This window comes from Nyctibius grandis, chromosome 4, assembly GCF_013368605.1.
Source record: "Nyctibius grandis isolate bNycGra1 chromosome 4, bNycGra1.pri, whole genome shotgun sequence".
NCBI lineage: Eukaryota > Metazoa > Chordata > Aves > Nyctibiiformes > Nyctibiidae > Nyctibius > Nyctibius grandis.
The window spans coordinates 13,896,367-13,910,992 of NC_090661.1; the positions used below are offsets into that span (position 1 = coordinate 13,896,367).

The 14,626-nt window shown below is 42.3% G+C and overlaps 1 protein-coding gene across 1 annotated transcript in view; it reads left to right on the top strand.

Moving 5' to 3' along the window:
* The first annotated feature begins 3,497 nt into the window (after positions 1–3,497).
* INSC (INSC spindle orientation adaptor protein) overlaps positions 3,498–14,626 on the top strand; it is a 145,458-nt gene continuing 134,329 nt past the window's right edge. Inside the window, exon 1 of the mRNA XM_068399454.1 lies at positions 3,498–3,546. The gene's annotated coding sequence lies outside the window, so the exon portion shown is untranslated. The remainder of the gene's footprint in view (positions 3,547–14,626) is intronic.

A 14,626-nucleotide genomic window follows, 5' to 3' on the forward strand; every position in this document is an offset into this window, starting at 1 on the left:
ATTCATGAGTGTTACTGCAAGAAGCTTTACTGAAACAGCCTGCCAAGTTTGAGGACTGTAACCATATACAGAAACAAACTGAGCTGGTTTGACTGGAAGCCTGTAATTTCCTAGATTAACAGTTTGCAGAGATATGGTTTAGAACTAAGTGGGGGTTGTTAACTGAAAAAAAGAAAAATGTTCAATAGATATTGATTTGCCTAATTATATGCAGGATTTATTTAAAGCGGAGACTAGTCTGCTTTTAAAAAAAATTGCAGTGGGTGTGTCTGAGTGTGTTTGCTGTTGGAAACATTGGATTCCCACATGTGGTATCATTTAGTTGTTTTTAAAAAGCATAAGAAGGAAGGCATTTCTTGCTACTAAATTGTCTTATCTTTGATATAGCACAGGTGATCCCAGGTTATGTCTATGGTGCTATCAAAGTAACATTTGACATAATGAGGGACATTTTACATGCCCTATGATCGTTAGTATTTCTGAGGAGAATAATGAGAATGAGCTGAATACCAAGGACTTTGTCTGATGGTTATTCTGTGGAAAGGGCTCTGGATCTGCATGGTGAAGTGGGTGAGCCCTGTGGAAGCCATCCAGGGGTGTTTTACTGGTCCCACTTGGTCTCGATGAGTTGTGCAGACTGTGGGAATTTGGTTTCTTATGAATTTGCTAATGAAGAGTGAAGGTTGACAAACTCCTGCTGGAATTTGTTCCCCACTTTTCATTAACCTCTGTGTAGATGTTATTTTAATTAAAATAATCTTGACAGCACCTGTGAAAAAGCTCTGGGGGTTGCAACAGCAATTAAATGTGTTGTCAAAAATGATAAGCAGCCTGGTATCACAGGAAGGAAATTAACACTCTGACCAATACTGGAACAGTAATCTTAATCTAGAGCTTTTTGCTTCTCAGGAACTCCTTGAAATGGATGGATTTTGGAGACCAGGCAATTTTAGAACAAGACAGTTAAGCAATAGGTGCCATAAAGCATTTCCATTTTAAAAGTCAGTGTCATACTGGTGTAATAGCGACTGATAGCCAGCCAGCAAGAAATGTGATGTTAATTAGACATTAATAATGGTGTATGTGCAAAGCCTTGACTATTTTCCTAGATTTTGGATATCAGAAAGATTGGGAATTGTATTCAAGGACCAGGCCACTGTGCCCAGCACGCTCACAGAAGGACTGGTGAGAAAGGCCACCCGGGAAGGGACAAGCTGTAAAAACAGCCACAGTTTTACTATGGGAGAGGGTGCCAGGTGGTTGAAATAAAGGTTGGACTCAAATGGCTCCTCAGGGAAGAGAAATGGGAATAGCCCATCAGTAGGCACCAGGCAGGGTAGGTATAGGCAGGCTTGTAGGATCCTGGTTTCCCGGGTGTCCCTGCAGCACTACCTGAGGTAAAATGCTTCTCTACCTGTCGCAAGGGCAAGGGGTGAAGGATTACCAGGGATCCTTGTATATAAGGGCTAAACGGAGAAATTCAACGCCTATGTCAGCCAGAAAAGGGCTGACAGGTTTAGTAAAGATAATCTTGCCTTATCCTTATCCTGCCTTCCCAAATGTAACCTAAGCAGAGCTGCACCTTGGCAGTTCGGGCTTCCTTTCACCCTTATGCCCCCACCCCTGCGCCCCAGCTCATGCTCCTCTCCTTCACTGTTCTTGGCCCACTCTCAGCAAACAAGAGAATTAAAGGGTGGGATAATAGCATGCCTTGTTCCTGGTTAGGGAAACCTGCAAAGCGACGTGCCCGAGATGTTTCAAAGGGAAGCAGGTTTCTTGCCCTGCTGAAGCTTTAATAGCCTGTTGTCTTTTCTGGCAATGTGTATGCACCCATCTACAACATGCACCCATCTATGCAGGGGTTTTTTTCCTCTCCCTTTTTTATCCCTAAAAATAAAATTAGTCTCTTCATTCAGTTGAAGCTACATCTCGCACAAGCTGTGATTTGAGGAAAAAGATAATAAGTAGCAAGATGTTAAAGAAAGAGCTTGTTTCTTGCTTGCTTTGTGGTAATGCCCAGCAGTGTAAAAAGACTGGATTCTGTTACACTAGAGGATAATTGAAAATGTAGTAAGAGATAGTTCCTACCCCAAGGACGTTCACACTGTAACGAAACTTGAAACATCAGAGCAAAAAAGCAACATGTAAGTATGGAGGAGCAGGGAACAGGGGGACAGCGAGTGCTTCTTTTCTTCTCGGTTAAAACAGGCACTATTTGTTCCTCACAACCCTCCAACTTACTGTTACGGTTGACTAATGTATCTGGATGAAGGCTTTGACCTGGAGGATGATGATAGCCAGGAAGGTAGCCCAGCAGGCAGTGGTGGCTGGAGAAGCCCTAAGTCGGCAGGGTAGGGAGCAGGTGACCGGGAGACAGGGACTTGGAGCTATGATGAGGACTAAAAAGAGGCATCAGTGTGTAATGGAAAAGGGCAGCAATGGAGGGAGTTTGATGGGAGCAGAATAACAAGTAAGCGTGAAAGGGGCAATGGGTGAGGAAGTTGGAGCAGAAGGGAGAAGGCAGTGGGGACAAAAGTTCAGCTTCCTCAATGATGAAAGAGTTTTGGGCAATTGAAGTAAAGGTTTCCCTTGTGAGTAAAGTCTCGTATCTGGAGAGCTCGGGGGATCAGTAAAGATGTACACTGAGTTTCAGTGTCAATTTCCAGACTGAGTGTACACAGGAAACGACCATACTTTCTTATTGATATAATAAGAGTAAAAATTAACTGCAACAGAAATGAAACATATAATTTCCAAAGTATTTTCATACTTTACACAGTCAGAGGTTTAGAAGGTTTATTTTATAAATCAGCAATAGGCAAAATATGAAGTATTTCTAAGGAAACACCTGTGTTGAATAAAAACAGTAACATACCAGACATAACATGGGTGGTAAAACAAACGTTTAGCTTTCCACATAAAATAATTATTTCTTTTAACTAAAATTATTTCATTAAAAAAGATAAGCCTACATTTGTTGAAAATGTGTTGTCGTCCCACTACTTCTGACAACAATGCTGTTAAAAAAACCCCATTTTTTACAACTTTCTTCCAGTAAACCACATCTGGACTTTTAACCTCGTTGAAAATCTTTATTGTGCTTCTGTATCAGACTGTATTGTAATGGAATTGTTATTTATCTCCAAATTTATCCAGTTCCTCCTTTGTGGAGAGTCTTACGTTTAACAGGGTCTTTAATTACATTCCTCTACTAGCTGACCACTACAAAAATCGAAATCCTCACCACAAATCTGTAAAAATGTTTCCACTTGCAGTGGGAGACAAAAATAGAATAATTCCATGTCTTTTTGGACGGATGCCTAGCTGAAACTATGCAGGGTTTGACTGACAAGAGGATGTAGTCTTTGCTGAGAGCACTTTCTTTAAGGTCCTTTTTAGTCTTCAGGAACATTTAAGTAGATGAATGAAGAGAGATTTCTGCTAGTTTCCTTTCATTTTTGTTAACTTTGCCTGCTTTTGTAACTTGTCGTCTGCGACAAAATCTTTTCAGCTCATCGGGCTTACTGAATATATAATCACAAGCTGGTAAGTAGTAACCTCAGGAGTTTTGATTTGAAATGGCTCTCTATTCTTTTGTGTACAGCTGTGGTAGAAGAATAAAACCCCTTTGCGCGGCTAAGCAAAAGTAGAATTATTTAAATACTCAGTATTCGCCAGGGTTATAACTGTAAAGTGTAGTCTTTCAGTGGTGAATAAGTACAGTTAACACATAGCTCAGCCTGGGAATGCAGCAGAGAGACTTGACTTGAGTAAGTTCAGAATTATTTTGCATCCGAGTGAGCTCTCCCCGCAGTGCTGCACGGCGTGTTATCCGTTTCCTGGGGAGAGTGGATGGGAGCTTACAAAGCACAGCAGGTAATTGGCTGCTTCAGTTGAAGCAGCAGAAAAAACATATTTGTCAGTATATACAGAAGGAAAATGAGAACAAACGGTAATTATTATTGGGTGATAGTATTTGTCCATAGTCTTCTGAGCTGTCTGTGAGGTTAAATCCATACCGATGCTCTGTAGGAGCAGTGAGTGTGTAAAATGTGATGTTTAGGTGGGTGAGCAACTTTTTCTGTCAATGCATTATGGACTGGAATTTTCATATGCTTTGAATGTTGAAAAGGAGGTGAATGTGTATCTGATAACACAGCTTTTCAGAATGCTTTCTTCTGCTGTTGAAGACTTGTGTTTCTGTATCTTAGGGTATATTTTTGTATCGTTACTTTATTTTGAACCATATCTTCATCTTATGTGAACAGTCCTACCTCTGAAGTCAGTGAGAAGTGAACATAGCTCCTCTTTTAGGCACTTATTTCTGTGTTTCTAAAACTTGCTTACACTGATGCAAATATTTCCTCTTGGAAAGGGAAAGCTATTACTGAGTCAGATACTTTTTCTCAGTTGCACATGTGGCAGTTTCTCCAGACAGACTGAAAAAAGCTGTAATGGTATATCTATGCTTTTTGTTTAAAGTGGTTTACATCCAGATGGGGTGTGGAAGTGTTTTGGCAGTATAAAGGCAGTTGTACCAGGTTCCTCCTAAAACAGGGCCATTTTCATGAAAACATTTTTATTTGCTGCTTTTTCTTTCCCTCCTCTCTTTAACTAAATGAATCATGAAGTTAAAGAGAGGACGGAAAGAAAAAGCAGCAGGGGATTGGACTAGATGATCTTTTGAGGTCCCTTCCAATCCCTAACATTCTGTGATTCTTTGATTCTGTGATGAAGTCAAGGCTGATAGATGCTAGAATAACATTAAATCTGTTTTAATTTTCATAGTATAAATACATCAGGTAAAAATAATCATGTCTGGGTTTTCATATTTTAAAGATTTATGGTACAGGTAAATAAGTATGACAAGTTTCACTGGAACTGGTTGCACAGGAGTATAACATTCACTTCAAAAATCTTTGCAGTTTCATGTGGTACTCCAGTGCTTGGACAGTTTGGCTTTACTTTGCTTGCTGAAAATCTCAGCAAGAAACCTGTACACTGTGTTGGAGGTTGAAATTGAGCTGCACCTGTAGGAGGAGACAAAAATGAAGTATTTTATGGATTTTGTAGGTCTACATGACTGGGAGGATTGCTGGAAGACTGAGAAATAGATTATACATTTTTAACACTTTACTATCCTCACTAATTTGTTTCCTTCTCTTTGGTAAAGGGAAATCAAAATGTTTCTTTGCTTCTTTTATACACCCTTATACTCTTTGTGGTGGCTTTAAATCTCCATCAGTGTTGTATGAGGTAAAATGTGTAATAAAGCATTAAGGGAAATGGGGTTAAGACATGCAATGTCTAATAAAGGATATTAGTGTTTATTGGCACTCATCCTTTGGCCTATGTAAATTTTTTTTCCAAAGGGCACTGACATTGCTCTTGCTCTCTTTACAACCATCATCCTGTGTGTAGATGCTTTTTTTCCCCATTCACCTTTTTTTTTTAATTATTTTTTGAACTCCAAATACTTAGTTGTTTCTGGCAGAATGTGCTGGTGCTGAAAGAGGAAATAAAATAGGCTTGAAGCAAGTTGCTGGAGAGGCACATACAGGATGGCACAGCCATGTAAAGCTCTTTTTTTTTTTTTTTCAGGAGTTGCATAGCAGTCTTCATACTGACTTAATGAACACAGGAGAAAGCACATATTTTTCTTGGGCCTGGAAAGCAAATGTGGTCTCGGAATGCAAGGTTTACTACCAGTGTAATCAGCTAGAGTAGCGTAAGCGACCGTGTGCCAACTTTCTTTCACCTCCTGTGTGCCTAGCCCAATTAACTCCATTCTTCGTTCTTCAGTCATCTCACCAGATGGTTATCTGGTCTTAATGGGCCATAAAATGGGTGGCACTGGTCCATATGGAAATGCCTTGTGGTGAAGGGGGTCTCGTAGCCCTTCATAGGGATCCTCAAGTGTCAGAGGTGGTAGTGCTGTCTAAAAGGAAATTTAGAGGATGAGTACCCATGCTCTCTTCCTGATTGCTAGAAGAGTCTCTTTGAATAATGTAGGTTACCAGATGAAAGCTAGATTGGTTTGGGAGAGCTGCACAGAGGACCCAGTGGAGTGAACCTCTGGTAGGCACAAAGGGAAGAACTTCAGCTGGGATTAGAAACTATTGTCCTTGCCTCTTAAGCCAGAAGATTTCTTCTTTCCTTCGCCCTCCTTCCTTCCCAAGTGGTGATGAACCATAACTTTTCTAATTGGACTTCTAAACAGATTGCGCTTAGTTGTAAGTCAGGTAGCTCAGCTGTTTCCCTGCTATCCCCCCTGTGTTTTCTGGACTCTAACCCTCTGTCTGCAGAGGCTGATGGGGTGGGAGGTAGCAGGGGGCAGACAGTCTGGCGAAAGACGCTCACTCTGCAGATGTCAGTGTCCAAAGAAAAAGCCCTGGGAAGGCCAGAACTTCTCCAGGCAAAGTTCCGCAGGGAGGTAAAGCACCTTGTGCTGGGAACCCAGCAGAAGGAAAGAGATCCACAGGTTTTGGGTAGGCTCATGCTTGAAAATGCATTGAAAACATTTTAGCAGGATTATGACCTTTAAAAGAGATTAGAGCTAGTTATTAGTTCATTTCTACCTCAGCATGTTTATTTGGGCAGGTGCTGTATATTAAGCATGATTAGTAGGTAAGTGGCTTTCTTCAGTATTTCACAGAAATTGTGTAGAGCCAAGATATGTATTTGATTTCATATACCTGTTCCTCGGGGACTTCATGGAGATGTGCTCAAGCTCAGGATATTACCCAGAATGTCAGGATTGAGACTGTTGTTTTAAACTGGACTAGATCAGATGAGAAGATCTGGGACTCTGCAAAACTTTATGGCTAAGCTAAACTTCCCTTTGTGCATGTTTGTCTTTGTCTTTCTTATGTGCATGTTTCTGAGTGTACCTTTGACATCCAGGTACTCCTGTATTGATCTTGTTAGCACTGATAAAGAGGTGTTGCCAAACAAAAAACTAATAATCTGGCAAACCAACTCAAATCTACTAGGAATGGTTTGAAGGAGGACTGAGAATCAGAAAGTTGGATTTCTGACTCTCATTATGATGGGGAAGTTGTGACACGTGGGGATAATACACCTGTTCTGTGTCACTCATTCATCTAGCAAATTCAGAACATTTTGTGGAAGTAAACTTGCCCTGCTCTCCTGTCAAATGCGAAAAACATGCAGCACAGTGGGAAACAATTTGGAACCATTCCTGGGGGAGCTCCTGTGGGGACACAGGGCCACCGGTGTCATGGCTGGTGGCCTAAATGGGCATAATTTCCCCCCAGATTGCAGAGGAACCAGGTAATAAACCATTTCGCTTCCTTCTCTTTGTGTGTAGGAGGAAAAGGGTCAAGTACCACTCAGTATGCCATGCGTAGCTTTGAAAAGTGACCACAGTATTCAATAGACCAAATTTCTTGCCTGATGCATTTCAGGAATCGAAAATTTGTGCTCAAAGATGCTAATTTTTGGACCTTTGTCCCCAGTTAGATCAAGTGACAACCATCTGGTTTCTGTGGTTCTGATTGCTTTCTCACATGGAGCAGCACATGACCTGTGAGGAACGGCTGAGGGAGCTGGGTTTGTTTAGCCTGGAAAAGAGGAAGCTCAGAGGTGACCTTATTGCAGTCTACAACTACCTGAAGAGAGGTTGTACCGGAGTGGGAGTCGGCCTCTTCTCCCAGGCAACTAGCGATAGGACAAGAGGACATAGCCTCAAGCTTCGGCAGGGGAGGTTCAGGTTGGACGTTAGGAAGCATTTCTTCTCAGAAAGGGTCATTAGCCATTGGAAGGGGCTGCCCAGGGAGGTGGTGTAGTCACCATCTCTGGATGTGTTTAAGAAAAGACTGGACATGGCACACATGATCCCAAAAGTCTCTTCCAACCTAATTGATTCTGTGATTCTGTGATTCTGTGATTTGCGATACCAGAAAGCCAACTCATCAAAATTGCAATAAATCAAGAGAGTTACTGAGAAAAATTTTTGGTCAGACTTAACACACACCAGTGAAAAGCTACTTCTAGAGAAATTATGCTGTTTTTATAGGCTGACATCCCCACGCTCTGTACCCTGGCTGAGCCCTAATGTAGTCAGTGGAGCCATGTTAATTTGTCTCTGGCCAGGATAGGCCCTCATAGTTTTAAGTGGTACATGAAAGAAGAATAAAACCTGTGACCTTGTATCATAGAAGTGTGCCTGGAGAGTGCTGAGATTAAAACCAGAGATCCTGGTACCCGTCAGATTTAATTTCGCGACCTCTCCCCGCAAACCTAAATGCACCTCACTGACTTCAAAATTTGTTAGGGAAACCTGAAATGCCCAGATGGTGATGGGTCACTGATAGCCAGAAGCTGCTCACTCTGATGCTTTTTGGGTTCTTGGCCAGGCAGGGATTAAAACCAGTGCTGGAAAGGAGCTGAAATAATCAGAGTAAGAAATTTCCAGAGGGGGTTGTGCTGGCCAAGGCTGGGCTTAGCACTTTCAGCTGCTCTTCTGCTCTCTTCACATGTGAAAGGTATAACAAATGCCTGGTCATGGGGGGTCCCAAGGCATGGCTCACACCAAAGTCATTTGGTATTTGCCCAGTTGAAGCATCCACAAATTTTGGAAGTCAAACCTGGCTTGCCCTGGCGTTGAGGCATAGTGCGAGGTGGCCGAGAGCCGTTCTGCATCACCCATGCCAGGCTGCCAAGCTGCCCAGGTTGGAGCCACGTGCACCAGCACCCATGTCCTCAATTTGACTACAACCGTTAGCTGGGACACAGATATGCTGCTCTTCTCAGTGCAGTGGAGTCAGGGTTAGTAAAAATGTGTTACTTTATTTTCACTGCTGTAATTTCAGGAGAGCAAACTTGAAAAGGAACAAAAATCAGATGGTCTGGGTAGCATGGGCTCCATCTCCCCTTAGGGTTTGCCACAACAAGGCGATGCACGTCGCCTGAGGCAGGACTTCCTATGCTGCCAGGGCTCAAATTCCCATTTCTTTCGTGAGCCACGCACCATACCTACACCCTCCATCACCAGTTCTGCATCTCCCTTTGTGGGGATGGAAACTTCCTTCTCCAGCTTTCGCTGCGAGGCAGCGGCTGCTGAGGTCCCAGTGCTGCAGGGAGGCCATGGCCCGGCCTGGACCTGGGGAGGCAAAAGCCGGAGGGCTAAACAAACCTTGGTGAAAACTGATCATCTCTTGGCTAAATTCTTAATTCCTCTGGGGTGTTGGAGGTCTGCCGAGGGCAGCCAGACAGCTCGTTCAGCTCTCTGCAGCCAGCTGCGTGTGCCTTGTGGGGAGTTTAAACTCACTGAGGGAGCATGGCTGTTTGCCTTATTTTTCATGTTAAAAAGTGGATCATCCCATGTTAATTATCCTTCTCACATGCGTCAAAAGTGATGTATGATTCGTAAGAATATTACATGTGTTGCCTTTGATGCTGCATAAGTCAGGGAGCGACGTGGCACAAACTGCATTCACGGAGTCCTTACTGCAGGTGGGAGCTGCACTGGGGTCGTGTCTGCAGTGCATGGGACCAGAAAGGAGCCGGGTCTAAAAAACTTTAGTTCAAAAATTTGGAAGACTTCTGGAACAGAGCATTTTGTAAGTGCTGTATTTCCAACCAGAGAGGGCAGCATTAGGAATAGCTTTTTTTTTCAGCTAATTCCTGTCCTTAAGAGGAATCCGCTTCCTTACTCTCTTCATTTAATTCCTTTGCTACTTTGACCTTCACCTGTGCACCTCGCTCGCTGAAATCCTCTCGGGAGGATCAGTGTCAGCTCTAATAAGCTGGCTGTCACTTTACACCAAACAGAAAGTAAATGTTTCATTTGTTAAATGGGCCAGTAGAAAACATTGTCTTTTGCTACCATCCCCTGTCCTCTTCTAGGGGAAAGTGTTTTACTTTTATGTGAAAAGTGTGTAAAGTGGATTTGAAGCCGCAGATTTAAGTGTCCTGAATGAAGACTTTTATGTAAGGCTTTTCTTTATCAGTTTTGCTGAAATATGATCGGTGTTACGGCACAGGGTCTGGCCGCAAGGAATTTTCTTGTGTTTCCAGTAAGAAGACAAGGGATATGCTGTGTAAGGAACACACTGGGAACTGCTTTTCTTTAGCAAGCTGCCCAGGAAGGCACGGGGAAAGTAAGATTATCGCACTGAGCTCCTGGCTGCTGATGCAGGGCGCAACACTGCTTCTTGTTGGGACTTTCACCAATGACTCGGTTGTGAGCAGGACAGCTTTTCTCTGCCGTAGCTTCTGTTGTGTTTATTTATTGCTCTCCTTTCCCCTGCTGTTTTGTGCTGACAAGCACAGCCTGTGCTCCTCCACCAGCTTGCACAGGTGGGTTAGTTTTACACTAATAAGCCTGGAAAGTATTTGAGATTGGGTGTTGAGAGGAGTACCTTTTTTTGTGCTTTTCATGCAGAAGCTGGTGTTTGAGGGTTGAATTCAGCAGCTTATGGAGCGCTGGTTTTAAATGATGTTTGGCAAGCATGAAATTAGTGCGCGTCACTGACCAAACACCTCTGTGGAGAGCAATTTGGGAGAGGAAAAGAAGGTGACAGCTTCAGCATGTAAGAGGAAGGCCATGGCTTTTTTCTATGGACCTGGAGGTTGTGTAAGTATGGTTGCTTCTGTGGGTTTGACTCTGTGGTTGGGTTTTTTTAAGCTGAAACCACGCCTGTATGTAGAGCTAGAATAGGTGCCAAAACTGGCTGTAAGCCACTTGTGCACCACCATCCTCTGGCTGTGCAATGAAATTGTGTGAAACCAGCCCCTCTTCTCATGTAAAGTAAGGCCCTTGGTGATGCTCTTAAGGGCACTGGCTGCTCAGCTCTCAGAGTACCTGAGAGTCTTCTTGCTCCATATTGTTTGGAGGTATCTCTGCAGGGTGCAGCAATACCCTGTGGGCTCTCTCCTCCCCATGGGCGATCCCCCATGAGTTCTTCAGGCTTTTCTTGAGTCTCTGCTGTGCCACAGGAGCCTTTGCCAACAGAGGCTAAGGGACAGCAAGCTGCTTAGTGCACATTACAGGAGGCTGCTCTAGCTTTACCCTGGAGATCAGCCCTTCACCCCACCAGCTGCAGAAGTGGGGAGGGTAGCTTGTGTCTTTGTTTCTCTGGGCATTTAGTTTGTCCTTGTCTTGTGACCTGCATAGGTTGGAGACTCAGGGCCAAAATCCCTCTTTGTTAGCACCCTAATTTATGCTGTAAACTAAGTGCAGTAACTGAAATATCCATGAGAATGATTTCAAGATATTTAAATCTAGTTAAGTCTCCAATATACTGTCCATCAGTCTGTCTGAGCTTTGAAACTGTGTGTGTGTGACAAATACATCTGTCTTCTGTGCAAGTATCTCTCAATTTGTCAGGAAAGGCCTTGAAAACCTCAAGCCCAGCATTCTGTGTTTGGCCCTGCTCTGCAATGAGCACCCCTAATGGCAAAGAAGTGGTTCGGGTTTTGTTGGTTCAGTTTTCTAGATTTTGTGTTGAAGTTTTTCTTGGCTGTATCTGATGTATGTGTTTCTGAGGTTGTAACTTGCATAGATTGGTGAATAGTAGTAGCGGTTTTTTTTGGTCCGCTTAAAAAAAAATTACCCACAAATAGGGGCTACCTAATCATTAGGAAAAAACTGACCACCAAAACTTCTGGCTGTGGCTGAACTGCACCCTAAGCAAAGTACTCTGTGGCTATTAAGCTGCACAGCTTTGAATAATTGACTTTCTCAACACTGGCCCAAGTTTGTGGATTTTCAAGTGAATGGAGCTGGAGCCCACAGAATAATTGTCTGTTCAAGCTGCTGCCCAGGTGGGAAGCACAGCTGGGTAATGAGCCAAAACTTTTTATAAAAAAAAAAATAAAAATGCATAGTTACATTTTCAAGAGATCTAGGATTGCATTTATTTAAATAAAAGCATGTATTTAAGTGTATGACTGTACAAACTTATATACAGAAACAGCAACAGATAATCAGCCTGTAAAATATGTAAGCAATAGATATCTTTCAGTGTATTTTACTTGCAAGTAAACCTAGAGAAACAAAGAAGATTCTCTTATCGTTAGATCCCATCACGGGAAAGAAGTCAAGTAATTGGTGGACTCAGTGTAAATCCTTGCTGTTATATTTGGCAAATAGGCAACACACAATTTGAAAGATAATTCAGACTTTGTCTTTGATAAAATTTGGACCGTGTCACCCCCTGTGGATGTGAGCACAGCTACTAGTTAGGAAGATGCAATATTCCCTTGTGCTGGTACAAGGCATCTGTCTGAGGCTTGGCAGACTTTTTATTGGGTGTGCTCCAAGAGTACTGAAACTGGGCACCTGAACACTTGTTAACATTTAAACAAATTGTGATTTATGAACTTAAACTTTTCTGTAAGCTTTATATTGCTTAAAGCCTTCTGTAACAGCCTTTTTCCATGGGCAAGAAGCCATAGCATGATATAGCACATTTTACATACAGTTTGTCTGTTGCAGAATTTTGTCCTAGGTATAGGGATTTTACTACTTATAGTCTCCATATGTGAATTAGTAAAAATACATGTCTCCTTCTTAGCACTTTGTGATCTAGATCTGCATTTAGGGCCTTATCATCTTGGACATAACAAAAATACCCCGGAGGAGCAGATGTAAAACATCAGCACACTCAAATTATCTTGTTTAAAGTGTTTGCAGCTTTCTTGCTGGAACACCACCTTACTCTCATTATTAAAATGAAGCTTTCTACAATCAGTTGTGAGAAAGGCATTCCTCTGTCCAGGGAAGCTTTCTCTGTTCCATCTGTTAAGGATTAACTGATTCAGTAACTTTAAGACTGCATTTCCCTCCCCTAGCTGTGTTCCTCAGAAAAGGGATGTTGGTGGGCAGCCACAGCAGTCACTAAATATGATGGTCCCGATTGCCCTGTTGCAGGGGCACCACCTGTGCAAAGAAGTAGGACTCCTGGGGAATTAGTTACCACAAGAAAACAAACAAAACCAAACCCCAACTGGCTGGACAGTCAACATCAGGTGATTTGGCAAAGAAATGTAAATCACTGGTTTGTTTTTTTTTTAATCCAGATTATCATTTTGAAATTAATAAAGTCTCTGAAACTGGAATAAATCTTAAATATGCTTCCCAGTAAAGTGTCCTCTAAGCTTTCATTATTATTTTGTTGTCCTCTACAAATGGAGAAGCAAATAACTGGCTCTGAAATGTAGAATTTGGAGAGAAAATTTTGCACTTTCTGAATGTGTTTAACTTTGCAAGTTAAACTGTCGATGTGTGGTTGTGATTACGTACTGCGTGTGTGAACCTACATTTGCACTTACAAGCTGCAACTGAGGTTTTATAGCTAGGGATGTGAATTTGTGTTGGTTCCCACTTGGAGGGTGGTTTTCAATGCTTTGGAAGGTGGGGTAACTTTCCAATTTTTTTTTGTTCTGCTCAACTAGACATAGGAGTGCATATTTCCTGTTCCCCCACCCCAAAAACAGCAGACACAGATGGCTTTTTAAGAGGGGAAAAAAAAAAAGGACTTTGGGTCATAATTGCCACCTTAGTGGAAAATGTGTTCCCAAGTGTGTGTTGGGATTAATACAGCCCATAGCTGTGAGAGCTTGTTTCAAACAGCAGATGCTGTAAATTTCTTACTAAGTACTTTGGAGTTAGTATTCTTCTGAGTGAATAAATCTCTCCTCTCCCCTACTTCCTTTCTCTATGCCCCCCCCCGATCTGCTTTCCCTTTCTGTCCCTAAAATACCCCCAAGCCCCCACTGTCTGGTAACCCAAAAAAGTGTACAACTTCCCATTGAGACCTTCAGGATAGCTGTGCACAGTGATTATCTCACATGAGGTCTGTTCAGCTCCAGCAAAAGTTAGGATTTATACAATTATTTCGTAATAACCTGCGGGACCCAACGCACGTTGCAGAAAGGTCAACAATGAAATACGCCTGGGTACTACAAACAGGTCCAAAATGACGTAACAGTAAATTGAAGTGCTGTTCAAGTGTCTTGTTGGTGTTGGAGGGTGGCGATGTGACAAAAATAGTCTTTGTTTTGGTCAGAGCGTCATGGTGATTGTTTTGTACAGATGTGAAGGCAGAGAGAGGATATGCTGTAAATTGCCAGGACTACTATATGAAGCCCTTTGCCAACCTGTTAGTGTTGCTTGTTTATAATGAAGTACAAAAATGGCAAAATGGTTTGGTCATAGTTGTGAACGTGCCACTGCTACATTTTGTTTTTAAACAAAAACAGGACAAATATGCAAAACAGGGAGGCCAGAGATGTCACTTCTCTCTCAATTTTATCATTTAAATTGCTAATGCTTCTGGATCCTCCATACTCCCTTCGTGATGATGGGTGGAAATCTAACCACCATCTTATTTTTGATGCTGATCTGAGCATAATAACAATCCAGATGAGGTTCAATGAAGATTGACAGAAACATGCTGGTTGTCACATAGAAGACTATCATTACCACGCAATTCCTTGTCCAAACTAAAGCCAAAGGTGGAAGGCTGCTCTCTGGGTGCTAAGGATTGTGTACTTCATTACAGTACTAATAGACAGAAAAGAGGAGTTTAATTCTTTATAAAAAGCAGCTTAGCTCAATTGTTTTTAGGGAAGTATTTTAAAACAAACAAAAAAGAAA